Consider the following 15,821-nt stretch of genomic DNA (forward strand, 5'->3'; position numbering starts at 1 on the left):
TATCCAGTGACACAACAGGAGGCAATGGGCACACACTGAATCACAGGAAACTCCATTTAAACATAAGAAAAGTTTAGTGTGATGGTAGCCAAACACTAGTACAGGTTGTTTAGAGTGGTTATGGAGTGTCCATCCTTGGAGATAATTCACAAACGTGACTGGACGTGGTTCTGAACAACCCGCTCAAGTTGACCCTGTTCTAAGCAGGGAGCTTGGACTAGATGATCTCCAGAGGTCCCTTCCAACCTTGTGAACCTCCCCTGGACTTTAGACTCCTACCTCGAGATCTATTGCTTTTTGTAGATACTAAGCTCCATGATGTGGGCTAAGGAGAAGAGACGCAAGAGGTACTTCTTAGAGCACACTATTTCATCACAGCTTTAATAAATGGCTATGTATTGTTCCATGTATTTGTGTACTCTGGCTGATGACTCCGTATGTATTTTTATATGCATGTAAGCATTCAGCAGTGTCCCAGATTCAACTTTTTAAGCCAGCACAACCTTGTACTCCACAAGTAGCAGAACAAGAAATATCCATATCATGTTGACATCTAGCTAAGTTTATGTCAGTTCTGAACTCATTGCACTCTTGAAGGTTATTCAGAAACAGAAAGAGGCAGATACAACAATAAAGGAACCTTTAAATCAGACTGTAGTTTGTAAATTGGGTAGAAATATCCCTTCAGCTACTTTGACATGTTATTTTTCCACTGTAAATGTAAAAGAAACAACATTCTCCAGGGACATGGGTTAGCATTTTCACTAACTGATCTGTTCCTTTTTCTTCATTTTCACTTTTCCCATTTCCAGCAAACACAGCACTATTCTAAGCCAAAATGCAGAAAACGCAAACCACTTACAAGCTAAGTGTCTCCTTGGGCTGCTATCACTGGTCTTTTTGCTAACCACATACTCAAGTACACATTTCCTCAGCACCTGCCTTTGGAGATTGCTTTTTCGTATCAATGGACCCAATTCAGTATTTGTTTCTCTTTCAGTCCATAGAATGTAAAAGCTCCAGCAATGCAATGGGGGAGGTGAATAAAAACAGACAGTGGATCTTTACTTGTTGTCACAGATATGATCTACCCTCTGGGTAGACCTCTCATGCTTGGAAAAGCCAGATGGAAAGGCTACCTCCATATTAGTGGAAGTAAAAAAGCCAAATATCTGGTGACTACAAAGAAAAAGGATCTTTGAGATGGGTCTTCAAATGAAACATTTTCCTTCTTTGGCTAAACTAGAGGAAACATGCTAAGCTACAAGGTATTCTGCAAAATTCACCCAACAAAGACAGCAGAGGTGGAAGATACAAGAACTGTACTGGGTCAGATCAAAGGTCAGTCTAGTCTGACAACTTGTCTCCTACATTGCGTAATAGTCACTGAATGTGCAGTCCCAGAACAGACTGAGCTCTGGAACAGTCAGACATCTGAATAGAGACATCTAAACAATTCATCTTGAAGTCTGTGCTGCTATAGAGACCAATGACAGATACCTAGAGAAAAGTATAAGAACAAGGTAGCGCTACATCCCATGCATTGAGAGGAGCCTGGTCTAACTTTCAAAGTAACCACCTATGGCTTGTGGAAGAAGATATTCCAGTGAGGCTGCATTACATACACTATGACTTTAAAGGCATTAACTGCAAAGACAGGCATTTATGTATTTAAAACAGTTCAAACAACAGCTGCAATATCCTCTTCCGTTCCAGATCTCACTATGATCATAAGCCAAGTAGAGTACAATGACAAGTATGCTGTGCTCACACATCTGTGAGGGGTTCCCAGCCTGCAGTGGAAACCAGAAAGCTGTCGACAAGAACACAGTGAGTCCAAAGGTATCTCAAAGCCTCAGTAAGAAGTATGAACCTGGGGAATTTGTGCAACTGTAGTTGGTACTGGATAATGTTGTCAGAGACTGTTTGCATGGTCTCCTCCCATGATGGATGGCACCTCGACTTTGGGAGGGCCACATCATCCCTGCAGAATGGCTATGCTCACTGACCCTTGCCTGCAGCAGCTCAGGCAGTGCTTTTGAGCAGTGACTGGGGAGCCAGCTGAGGAGGAGAAGAAAGAAGGTTGAACCACACCTGAAGTGGGATCTCCTCCCCACTAAGAAATTTTTTACTATGAGGGTGGTGAAACACTGGACCAGGTTGCCCATAGAGGTGGTAGATACCCCATCCCTGGAAACATTCAAGGTCAGGTTGGACGGGGCTCTGAGCAACCTGATCTAGTTGAAGATGTCCCTGATCACTGCAGGGGGGTCAGACTAGATGACCTTTAAAGGTCCCTTCCAACCCAAACTATTCTATGATTCTGTGATTCTATGTTGCAAGTGTTCTCCATAGTTTGAGAGACTTCTAATGCAACAGGATCGTTCAGGACACATTGGAGGGCTTTGCAGTAGTGAGAACCAATCTTTGCTTCAGACTTTTGTGGCTCTTTGTGGGTTGGATGCATCTGATGCATACCTGGAACCACAGTTTTTGGTTCCATTTTTTCCAAAGGATCTCATATGTGGTTCACACACACCAGAACCACCCCATAAGATGAACCAGCATGCAGTAAATGAGGGCAACCAGATCTGCTTTAAAAGCACACTACTGCTCAGAAACAAAGCACTAAAGTAGATGTAGTCAATATTTGTTTAAGGCCACTGTCTCCATCTCTACAATAGTTTGTGGATCAAGTCTCAACTAGAGTGAAGACTGAATATCCAATTTTTGAAGTATTCTGAAGCTGTATTCCCCTAGGACAATGCATTTCACCAACACCAGGACAAGGAACTTGCGAGAGTTCACAGTGTTCTTAGGGCGTCTGCCTGGAAAACAGGCTTCGAGAGATAAGGCAATTGCTGCATGACCTTCCAGGAACTGTTACTTCCCCCTTGAAATGCCTTGTCTACCACAGGAATCATATTAACAATACTGATACACTTGTCTATCCTTTAAAAAACAAGTTTTCCCAGGAGGAAGATAACAAAATAAAAACAGTAAAAGCTAAAAAAACCCAAAACCGAACCCCACCACTACCAAGGTATTATTAGCCTATTAGGTCTGTCTATGCTACATCCATACCAGAGAGGAATGTTATTAACACTATCTATCTATGCCACATGGAAGGTGCTCAAGTAGCAGTGTATTTACTGTACATGAAAAACTGCTGAAAGCCATGGATGTTTCCATTTTCATTTAAATAAAAAATTTCCTTGTGTATGTCAGTTCATAAAACCAAAATCCTAGAAAGACTGTATTTCAGAGATGCATAAATGTGACACCTCATGGGATTTGAAATATTTTATAGTTGCTTTATTGTTACAAAATTTTTATTTTTATGCTAATATCTATAAATATAAAAATTCTTTTTTACGGGTGTGACTAAAAAAGTTGTGGTTTGTTGTCAAAAGCCCAGGGATTGAGGGTTTCTCAAAATTTCTACTATGCACAAGGAATCAACACCCAACAACATAACTGTGTCACGGGAAAAACAAAGCTGAATGAATACTGCAAGTGCAGAGCTTCTGGCAGGAGGATTGCACAGCAGAGGGAGCAGTTGCCCTCAGTCACTTTTTTTCCTTCCAGCATTAGCATTGCTGTAGCTGCAAATTATTCTAAGATGAGTTTGTAGACCAGTGTAGTAGTTTGTATTAAACCAAACATGATAGCTGAAAAAAAAAAGCCTTTAAGAACAGAAATCCTTAGTAAAGCATCCAAGAGAAAAAGCAGCTGGTACCTGTGAAGGAGGAACGTTGTGTGCTTCTGTTAAAGAAAAAGAGATAGGTAATTGCTAGTGTGAAACAGTGAGAGTTTGTGGGAAGGAAGATTTTCATTCACTATAAAAACAGTATCTCCGCTGAGTCCATGGTTTATGGTATCAATTTTAGTTCCTAAGATTGTCTGAATAAAGTGTTTTGAGAACAAGAGATGAGAGATCAGGGGTGAACCAACGGTGTATGTGTTCTTCACTAGTTGTCTGTGAGAGTTTATTCTGGTATGTAGTCATTGCTTAGTTTGACCTATGAAGTTTTCAGGACACCATTTGGTGCAAAGGATGAACAAGGTTACATTCTTGGCAGTGGAAATCACAGAATGGCTGGGGTTGGAAGGGACCTCTGGAGATCATCTAGTCCAACCCCCTGCCAAAGCAGGTTCCCCTAGAGCATGTTGCACAGGGTCATGTCCAGGCAGGTTTTTAATATCTCCGGGGAAGGAGATGCCACAGCCTCCTTGGGCAGCCTGTTCCAGTGCTCTGTCACCCTCAAAGTAAAGTTTTTCCTCATATTGAGATGGAACTTCCCATGTTTCAGTTTGTGTCCGTTGCCCCTCGTCCTGTCACTGGGTACCACTGAGAAGAGTCTGGCCCCCTCCTGTTGACACCTGCCCCTAAGGTTATTTGTAAGCATAGATAAGATCCCCCCTTAGTCTTCTCTTCTCCAGACTAAACAGACCCAGCTCCCTCAGCCTCTCCTCGTAGGAGAGATGCTCCAGTCCTCTGATCATCTTTGTAGCCCTCTGCTGGACTCTCTCCAGTAGTTCCCTTATCTTTCTTGAACTGGGGGGCCCAGAACTGCACACAGTACTCCAGGTGTGGCCTCACTAGGGCAGTGTAGAGGGGGAGGAGAACCTCCCTCAACCTGCTGGCCACACTCTTCCTAATGCACCCCAGGATACCATTGGCCTTCTTGGCCACAAGGGCACATTGTTGGCTCAAAAATGCAGCAGCTAGAGACATGGAAGATCAACTCTGGGGAGTATTATTCTTATTAAGAGACAGGAAGACACTCCAATACAGAATGTATCCAGAAAAGGTGTTGCAGGTTTCATAGCACTGTGTGTATAGAACCTGCATGAGAAAATGTGCTCCATGCCTTACACAATTAGGGTCACTGCAACACAAAACTGTTGTAGCTCACACTACTCCCACATGAATATGGCAAAATCAGCAATAAGATGAGATTAGTGGACACGTTTTGTGATTTTTATTAACATCTGAAAGCAACATTTGCTCTCATTCCATTTTTTAAATCTTCACTTTTCTAAACGAGAAAAAAATATAGCGGTCTGTTTGCAGTCTTCTGCTTACCAGACTATATAGTCATACATGTTTAGTTAGACCAAGTGTTAGTCTTGGTTATCTTTTCTTTTACACCCTTTAATTCTTACCAATATAATAAAATTAAACATTTCAGCCTTCCCTTCACTATCCAGTCAAATCAGTTACAGGACTTAAAACTGGGAAAAGAGTCTTTGCTCAACATGGGACCCAAGAAGAGCTACTCAGTCATCTGTGAAAGAAATAACTCATCAATCTATAAAAAAAAACAATATCTGGATTATGTTCAATAAACCAAGACAGGTTATTCTACAATAAGCTGCCATAAGTCAAGAACAGTAGCATATAAGAATCTGTTTTATCATAACCACACCACCTGAAGGTAACCTCCACCCTTTTTAAAGACCAGTGAGCTGACAGATGCTGCCTGCAGCATCAACTTCCTCTAAAGATCCACTTCTCAGGATGGAGGGCATCAGTGTCCTGGCCAAAATCAGTGCAAGTGCCTCCAAGTGTGGCTGCTACCTGTATCTGCCCTGCAGCTGGCCACATTCTCACCATGGATATCCTGTCACATACAGCAAGAGTACTAAATACTAAGAAGTAAAAAAGACTCTGCACATTCAGCACTGAGACAGGCAAGAATCACCACAAAAAGTATAACTGGGTGGCTGGCCAGCACTGTAACCCAAATGACCAGAAATACCACATGCAACTAGTGAGGATCTGGCCCTTTGTAACAGCTGGTTTCAGGCCAAGAAAAATCTAGACATCCAAAGGGATGGCTGTGAATTAGCCAGTCTCCATCCACAAACACAGAAAGCTGCTGCAGTTCAACCCACAAGCGTTCTTGGAATCTGCTTGCTACAGGTTTAAAAGAGGTCAAACAGAAGTTGCTCAAAGAAACAGTTATGCTGTGATCGCTCTGGCTGCTTTAATGGGGCAGGCAACTCTGCCTTGTGACAGGCAGATGGGAAATGCAGCTAGTGCAGGACTGATTCGTATCCACATTTAAGCACTTGTGTTTTGTGCAAGCACATGAATTGTACAACAGGAATTTAGGGGATGGAGCAGCTGCATCATGAGGAGAGATTTCTCTCCTTAATTTGGAGACAGGCAGGCTGAGGGGGATACAACTGAGAATTACAAAATCATGGAGGCGGTGGAGACAGTGCAAGCAAGTCACCTTGCTTTACTAGAAGTATGGGCACTCACTCAAACTATGTGCAAGATAGGTTTAAAACAGACAAAAGCAATAACTTTGCTTTACAAACATAGCAACTAGTGAATTTCTGGTCACATGGGACAGAGGAGACCAATAGTGTCAGCAGGCTAGAGAAAACCAGCAGGCTACACACAGAGGATTAATTTATGGACAGCAGTTCCAAAACAGGTAAGGGAATGGGCACAAGTGTACCTCCTAATGATCCTAATCCAATCAGTGGGGATGCTGGGAAAGAATGAGGGGAATGCACAGCATCAAGTGGTCAGGATCATGTTCTAGCCCCATTAGTATTGCCTTCTGTTACTGCCCGAGGCAGAAATACTAGTCTAGGTGGGCCATAGGTTTGATACAATAAGGCATTCTTAACACTTTTATGCATGAAGGCATGGCTGGAGAAAGGTCATTGACACTATAGGCCTAAGAGGCCTGACTCACTGCAGGAAAAGAAGCTGGTGTGGCTTCACCTGTAATTGCTGTCATATCACATACCATACTTGAAAAATATGTGCAGAAGCTACAATGCAATAGACGTAAGTTTTGAAGGAGTTCTGCTACCTGTTAAAGCATTGAAGCTAAATTCAGAGTGGTTTCTGTCACATTCCAGTAGGTGTAACTACTGAAGTTTTGGAAAAATTCCTTTGCTGTTCTCCCCTACGTGCAGCTTCTCTCCGTAATACTCCCTGCTCCAGGGGAACTCAATAATGGCACTGGGCTTTGTCATTGTGGTATGGGCTTCTGCACAAAACTTGTGTCCAAACAAGCTCACCTTATAGCTTCATAAAGCAGGTATCTAACAATGACAAGCCTGTCCCTTTCTCACAGTATGAGAGCACAGAGTTTTAAAGGAAAAATCTGTCATGTGCTAGGATTCAAACACGTGCTGACTTCCTCTGAGCACAACAGATTTCACCTGTTTCCTTCCTCCTCCTTTCAGACTCCACAGCTGTGACGGACATGTTACTAATACACACAGAACATGTGCCACACATCCCTTTATTCTTCCTCTCTCCATTTCTGCACCCGTGAAGAACTGAAAGGAAGCAAAGCTGGGCAGTCATCTGGATGTATCCAAGGCCCAATCAAAGACTCATGAGACCCAACAGACTGACACAATTACTGCTCCTCCTAGGTATTAAATGCCACTTCTTTTCCCAGAATTTTCCATAGCTACATATGTATTTATATACTATACATCCCAAAAACCTTCTGGAGCACAGAATTTGCCGCATTACTTTAATTACTGGCTCAACTGCAGTGGCCATTAGTCTAAAACTGACCCAACAACTTACCCAACTTCATACCATAATGGATGGGCGGGGGAATTTCTGAATACACTTGTGGCTTCCCAGGAAGCCAGATAAGAGAGAGATTGATCTAATTTCAGTGGAGCCCACTCCTTTCTCAAGTCTGAGGAAATGTCTGTTTCCATTCTCTCTGAAGCCTTCCAGACCAGTGGGAAGGCACAAAACTTTACGTTACTGAGATCTAAAAAATATGACCATACACTAGCTCATTTATTGGCATTCCAAATTTAACCTGAAAGCATAGTGTTGTACAACACAAGAAGCCAAGCACTGCCCTGGAGCGATGGAGATTTTATCTAGCTCCTGGAACTGGACAGCTGGAATTTGTCCATAAGTATGTGGTAGTAAGATTAGTTACGCTGCTCCAGTAGCCTAGAAAATGAGTCCTTGGAAATTACAACAGGAAAGAACATATTAAAACCACCCATTTCTTCCACCAGGCATCATACGGGTGTAATCCACTCTGTACCCTTAGACAGAATCCATTTGACAAAGTTGCCTGAGCTAGCAGAGACCTGGGCTGGATGATGGAAGTCCCGTCCAGGACTAGAATCCTTCCCAGTGGAAGTGAACAGTGTCAACCTTCTAACACCAAGAGCAATAAATGAGAAAGTTAGGTTCTCAACATAAGAAAACAGTTGATCTTTGCCGAGATCAGTTTCTTTTCAAATAATTTTTCCTCACAACTGAGCTATTCATGAGATGACCTCCCTCCAATGCCCTAAAAAAAAATACACAAAACCATATGATCCTAAAGTCACTCTGGTTGTGGGAAAGGGATAGCCATGTAAAAATATTCCTAAAAACAAACAAACAATGAAATGGAAAACAGAAACAGGAAGACATTAGAACGTTTTGAGAGTAACCAGGCCTTGGCCTCAGCCATCAAACTCACTTCTCAGCATCAGTCATCAAGAGAGTTGCTGCTTCCCAGAGGCTGACAGCACACAGAAAAAGTTGCACTGATCAGAAATGATCTCTAAATTCCAAGTTGCATAAATTCTAAGTGAATCCCAGGCCGTTTATTAGGAATTGCTTTACTTTTCATTGTCCTGAGGGGAAAAAAAATTAATTCTGCACATTTTCATTCCTAACCACTAGCTGTCGCCCCTCCCGCGCTGCTCTCACGCCCTCGGCAACGTTTACACCCGGGAAAAAGCTAAACCGTCACTCTACGGAGAAACAGGCAAATGATCAAATATGGCACAAAGCTTTCACAAACACAAGCCTCTTTGTAAGCCTGAAGGAAAAAAAAATCAAGCTTTCAAATACTCACAGGTCAAGGTGTTTCGGAGCTGAGGCTTAGACTCAGCACCGCTGCCAGCTGGAGAGGGTGAAAAATATAATCTCCATAGTTACAAGTACAGATTTATTAACTGTCCAATTAACTTCCAATTCAAACACTAACAAAGGGAACAACTTGGGTGGAAAGCAGCACCTCCCGAGCCTCTGCAGAGCCCATTATATTCCCAGAGTGTGAGCCTTGACCCTACAAAAAAATGTAATGCATTAGTGAATGCAAAGCTGTCATTACTAGCACATTAGCAGGCTTCAGCAAACTAGGGTAATAGTGAAGAACTGCACTGTGAAATTCTTTAAGAATGGGGCTGGATTTGTTGTAATTTGGCTGGGATTCTCTTCAGAATACTTCCTGTGCATTGTTTTCTGGTCCTTGTTTGACATCCTAATGTACCAGCTTTCCTCTAAGCAAGGAGACATATACGGGAAGAAAGCAAAGAGGAAAGACTGACACTTGGTAAAATAAAAGCATAGCTGTATTCTAGACCACTTTCATATTGGGAAGCGCATTTTCTTTTCTTAAGGGCCTAAATGTTTTATTTCTGGGAAATAGACTGGAGAAAGAAGCCAAGAATAAAGGTCCCACTTATAAATCACCTTGTCTGAGCATCTCCAGCTTGAACGGCTAGTTCTGTGGCTCTGCATCAACCTGCTTAAATTTAAGTCCTTAAAACTCAGTGTTTTTTAACAAAAAGGAAGTGCACAAACACTCCTGAACTCAAGCAAAGTGCAAACTAGAACACTAGTGCAGCCTCTCTGGTCCTTTTCTTATGCAATGCGTAACTCAAGAGTTTGCAGTGGCTCAGTTTGGAGAAGGAAATGCTGCCGACTCCTACAACACTTTTCAAAAAGTTTTGGTCTCTCCACAAGGTTTTCCACTTTTCAGGCAGAGAATTGTTCCCCTCTCATGAGAAATTTTAATGGAACTCAATTTAAAAAATTGCATTTGGAGTTTTTCAGCCATTCTGTATATTTAGTGTTGATGTTACTGCTAAGGCAAAAGGTGGGATTTTGGCATCAGGAACACATGGAAGCTGCACCCACTAACACTCCAGTTTCCTCACACTTCCCATGTTTTCAAGGATGGGATAAAATGCTACTGACTAATGCATTGTGCAAACAAGAAAATGCTTCCGCACTGCAGAGAGCACAAAAAACCACCATCTTCAAAATAACACCATCTTCATGTTGTTGTCAGTTAATAAGCTGGGCACAATAAGACTATGAATTAGTAATGGGGGATGGGGGGTCAGAATCAAGAACCAGGAGATTAACACTGACAAAAAAGAATGCACCGTTTCTTAATAGTGATAAATCCATTTTTTAATGAAACATTTTATTAATATACTTCTAATACACTCCTCAATGTATAACAATTCCTTTCAGTCTATGACATAACAGGACAGATCGATGCATTCCTACTCTAACTGCAATAAAGAAAAGCAATGTGGAAGTCTGATCCATCAAAATTTTATCTGCATTTCCAACAGTGAAAAACAAACTAAGTGTTTCCTTAGCATAACTAATCCCATTCCAACCAATTCTCTCCAGGCTCCAAAATCGTTCTTGTTATAGGAATTAACCCACTTTCCAAAAAATATTGGAGAAGTCTTTCCAGATGAACAGAATTTTTATTCACTTAAAATTTATGTAGCCTAGAAACAAAACTAAAGAAAGTTGGCTTGCTGCTTAGGAGAAAACTCACATTAAGTCCCTGCTCTGCCAGTGTCTTCCTGTGTGCTCTTGGACAAGTCATTCAGGACAAGTTTACACCTCACAGCAGAGGATGATGCAGAGCTCTGAGCTGCAGGTCCCCAGGCCAGGAATCACCTGTACCAGTATGAACCACAGTCAGCGCTGGTACATTCAGATATCATTGTAACTGGTTCTAAACCAGTTACCTGGCTCACTCCATTGAGCGCACTGCTTGAGGTCAGCGATCACACAGGCTGCACAGGTGCCTTTTCACCTACAGTAAAAGCACATGCTTAAGTTCTCCATCTCATTTCTCCATTTCAGAATGGGAAGAGCAGCACTTTCACATTTTGCAAGGATGCTGCAGGCATACAAACAAGAAAACTGGGGAAGTATGGACAGAACAGAGCACCAGAGAGGAGGGAATGCAGCACACATCTCTAAAACCCATGCAGCACTTGAAAGTTTCTTTCCTGCAATAACTTTATCCCAGGCTTCAGAAAAAAAACAAACCAACCCGTCTATTACCACTAAATGACAAAGTTAAACCTGGAAGCACTAAGGACCCAGCTGTGAACAGAAAACTGCTCAGGACCAATTTGACTGAGAATAATCAAAAATTTATTGAGGAAATACCACTGCTCTTGGCAAACACCAGTTTATTGAAATTTCTTGAAGAAAAATACATTTCTGCTGAGAAAGGTTACTCAGGTTCAAGGATGATTTTCTGATCAAAGCAAAAGGGAGAGGTGCCAATTCCAGAATGTACTGATGATCTGCGGAATCACTGATAAGACAAAGTTCAAATTGCATGCATGATGAGACTTGGCACAGGGAACTGAACTTATGGCTCCACCCAAGTTCCTGACCTGGTTAGTTTGGGAGTAGTGTCTTTTGTATGTATAATTGAATGCTCACTCTTACCCATATAAGACAGACTCACATTACAGCCCAAGGTCAGCACACCTGTTTGGATGCAAGAAATGTATGTTTCAATTTCTATTTCACACAAAGCATTGCTGCGATTTGAAAGCAGTTCTTCCAAAAACCTAAATAAATGCCCTGCGTGTTGGTGTATTCATTATTCTGGTTCCAGTTAAATCTTTCAGAAGTGTCTGTTCTGTACCAGTGTAGAACAAGAAAAAGGTTTTATGGGATAGGAGCCTGATTTCTCTCCACCTCTAGAAAAAATATCAGATAGACAGAAACGAAATTAAGAATTTTATTATAAAGAACCTTCTAGCTTTATCCAAAACCTCACTGGAGAAGATAATGAACTTTAAAATGAGGTACACTTATTTTCAACGTATGTTCCACTATTTTTTTGCTAGTGTAACTTCAGGTTTTAACTGAGTTGTGTCTGTTTAACATTTATATAGAAGAAAGCTCTGTTAACTCTTTTGTGACTCCTAAACTGGAGTTTTCCACTCTCTTCAGAAAACAAAGCCCCTTTTCCTTCCCAGATAAGCAGAATATTTTATACCTGTTAGCTGTTCAGCTTCCTTTCACTGAAGTTTGATGTGAAACCATATCAGTCTATGGTCTTTCTCTAAAGGAGATAGCTGAGATATGTCAGAAAGCATATCTACTTACAGTTCTTTCACTTGTCACCCAGCTATCATCGTGCTTTTTCTGTTCCCTATTTGGATGAATAAATCTTCAGATGCCATTTCTGCACACAACCCAAAAATCTAGCTCTTGGTCTCACACCCTGCTTCTAAGCTGGGGTGGCACAGAGCACGCAAGATGATGAGCTGTTTGCTTCCTTTCCCAACCCTGAAGCTCCACACCCAAGCCCTCTCCAAGTCCCTTTCATCAAGCAGAGTTATTATTAAGAGCAAATTAGAAACTCCAAATAAAACAGTCCAATTGTAAAGTTCCAATCAACATCTGTAGTCCTCTCCTCATTACAACAAGTCCTAACCTTTCAGCCTTCCTGAGTCCCAGTGTGTGAATCTCCATGTGCTGGATGATGCACGGCCGGTGGATTGACCGCTTGACAGACAGGATGGAGAATGCCATGCCACAATGTGCTGGGTTATGTGACAACTCAACAGGCCAATGACAGAGGAAGATAAATGCAGAAGTTCCACAAATATTTGCTGACATTTGATAACTTGATTGGATCTAAGTCTCTTCTCTCTTAGATATGACCTACACAGAAAAAGTAATCAGTATGACTGCACCTGAATAGGAGAATGTGTGGAGTCACTATATCAGTCTGTGGTGAAGTCATTCTTAGCTGCCCACAGAATAGGGCTATTCTGGCACTGTCATGCCAATCAGTCTCCCAGACAGACTAAAGTTTACATTGGCTTTGCAATCAAATAACAGAAGCTTTGCTGTTATCTTCAGAGAGAGTCCTGATTAGAACCAAGGCAAGAGCAGAATTAGGGGCAAAGGCAGAATTCCTGCTCTGGGCAAAGATCTACTGCAGTATGTGCATACTGCTCAGCAGTATACTGATCTCACCAGGGTTTTCTGCACAGCAAAGAATTTCATCACACATAAAGACATTTGTATGAATAGGCTAAAGGGAGTACAGTTGTGAGCTGGAGAAAACTAAACACAGATAAAGGATTGTCTCTGTTTAGCCCACGCCCAGGGCTAAACAATAACCAGTTGTTCTACCTCCCAAGACCCCACCCCAGCTGAGAAAGGGATTTGGGAAAAGGAGGGAGACTCATGGGTTGAAATTTAAACAGATTTAATAAAATAAGAAAACCAATATCAATATTAATACAAAAGACACAAAGTTATACTCAGCCCATACAGTGGTGGCAAGTTCCTCCAGGGATAGGAACCATTGAGAAGAAAAGAGGAAGAGATGACCAAAGAGCCCTCCCACCATCCCCAGCAGCTTTCCCATTTATAGTGAACGTGACATTCATGTTATAGAATACACCCGTGGGCCAGCCTGGGTCAGCTGCCCTGGCTTTCACTGTCTATGGCCTTGATCACCGTACCACAGCTGGCCACAAACTGAAACAAAATGTAACAGAAGATTGATTCTATAAATTTTATCCCTGCAAAACCAAGACAAGGTAACACCACACAAATAAAAGACACCACTTAAAACATGAGTTTCAACCCTCTATCTTTAATGGAGAGCAGCTTTAAAAAAAAACCCCACACACTTAAAAAAGGTAGTTCACATAATGTTTAAAAATGATATTACAAAGAAAACTTCCATTAAGCCACTCTGCTCCGACATTCCACCCTGATATACACTGTTTCTCTCACTTAAGTTCAGTAACTGGAATCCAAGAGGCTGTTAGTATGAGCAAGGGTCATTCAAGGAAGCGAGCTGAGCTCACTTCACCAACAAGAGAGCCCTTCAAATTGGCAAAACTTTCCCCATCTTCAGTGGTCAATACATTAGCCCACTGATTTTCACGCACAGAAGAAAGGGCCATAGGGGATTTTAACAGGTCATATAGGTTCTCCCCCCTCCACCCAAAAGCAGGATCAACTCTAACTAAATCATAGAATCATTTAGGCTGGAAAAGACCCTTAAGATTATAGAGTCCAACTGTAACAATTCCTGACTGATGGCTGATGAACAATGCTTGCAACTTTTCAATGATATGGACTCCATATTTTGCTGAGGCCATTTTCTTTCACTGTCCTTGTGGAAAGTTTTTTCTAGTGTACAACCTGAATCTTTCTCATTACATTTTAAATACATATTACTTCTTGCCCCATATAGCCTAGAAGTGTAGGACATGCATTTTTTCAGGGACCTTTTATATATCTAAAGACTGTATCCTCTCAGGCTTCTCTTCCCCTAGACTTAAGAAATTCAGCTCCCCCACTTATTCCACACAAAAAACAAGGTTCATGTAAATATGTTCATAGAACATAAGTACTGTGAATTCAAAGTAACACCATATCTCATGTAATGATTTTGCATAGAGAATTTGTGACTAAAAATCTATACAGGTTCCTCCCCATCCCTTCGCCAAGCACAACAGCTCAGTTGACCTGTCAGGTCAAGGCCATACTGGACTCCACCGTGACATCCCTCCCAGCCCATTCCTCACTGCAATGGGACCCAGCTAGACACTGCAGGGCCCAAGCACAGTCAGGCAACTGCAAACTTCGCTTCCTGCCCTTCAGCTCCTCACCTCCTCTCGTAACTGCCACCAGTAGAGTCAAGCCTGGATGAAAATATGTGAATCTGCAGGAAGTTTCCTATAGATTTCCTACAGGTGCAAAGGAATCTGTGATACATAGGAATGGAGCTCTCAGGAGAAGAGCTCTCACAAAGTAAGTTGCAAGATATCCAGTGTGATACGGAGGCACTGGGTGACTCAATTGCAAAATTCTGAAAATCAGTTTAGACAAACTACAGGTGCCTTTGAAAAGAAACATTCCAACACACATAGAATTGAATAGAATTAATATGTAAAAAACACTGAAGGAAATTCAATGGGTTTTGATAATCGCTTCGGAGGTAAACTCTGGGAAATAGATTCAGAAAGACATTGATTTGTCACAGGAGGCTTTTCCCTGAGCTCTTTTGGGAATACAGAAAAGGGAACCCACTCCAAAATAGTTAAAAAAAAAAAAAAAAAAAAAGGAAGTTAGCGGCACAGAGCAGCTTAGATCACAAAGAGTTAGGCCAAGATGGATAAAGACAGCACGACCCCTGCTCATGCTCTAAGCAACCCTTAGTGTTACATAGAATCATAGAATCATTTAGGTTGGGAAAGACCTTTAAGATCATTGGTATCTTAAATGAAGGGTTCCAGTTCACACTAAGAAAATGTATGTTAACTAAACTACAGAAATAGTGGCCTAAAATTGCTGTCAAGAACTAGAAATCTCTGGTAAGTGTTTTAATCGCTCCTATACAAGTTCACAAAGACACTGCTTAAAGAACAGTCTGGTGCTTTTGAAGATTTTTTTTTTAAAAACAAAATGACAGCATAATAACAAATGATTGAGAGAAATAAAAAAAAAATATTAATCAAAATGTAAAAGACATTACAAAAACAGAAAATCAACACTCACTATCAGTGTTTCTATAAACAAATTTTGAATCCCCTCCAAAAGAGACAAAACTCTCAATTCAGCCAGAGGAGCAGAGGAGAGAATTCACACCACTCTCTACACCACTTGAATACTTTTATCAAATATTTTATATCTAATGAAATAAGTTCTTTATTCAAAGAAGTTCTGACTTGATTTCAATCCTTTATCAATGTTACTCTTTCACTAACAGCAAATCTTAACT

Source organism: Nyctibius grandis, chromosome 4 (genome assembly GCF_013368605.1).
Source record: "Nyctibius grandis isolate bNycGra1 chromosome 4, bNycGra1.pri, whole genome shotgun sequence".
In the NCBI taxonomy this organism is placed as follows: domain Eukaryota; kingdom Metazoa; phylum Chordata; class Aves; order Nyctibiiformes; family Nyctibiidae; genus Nyctibius; species Nyctibius grandis.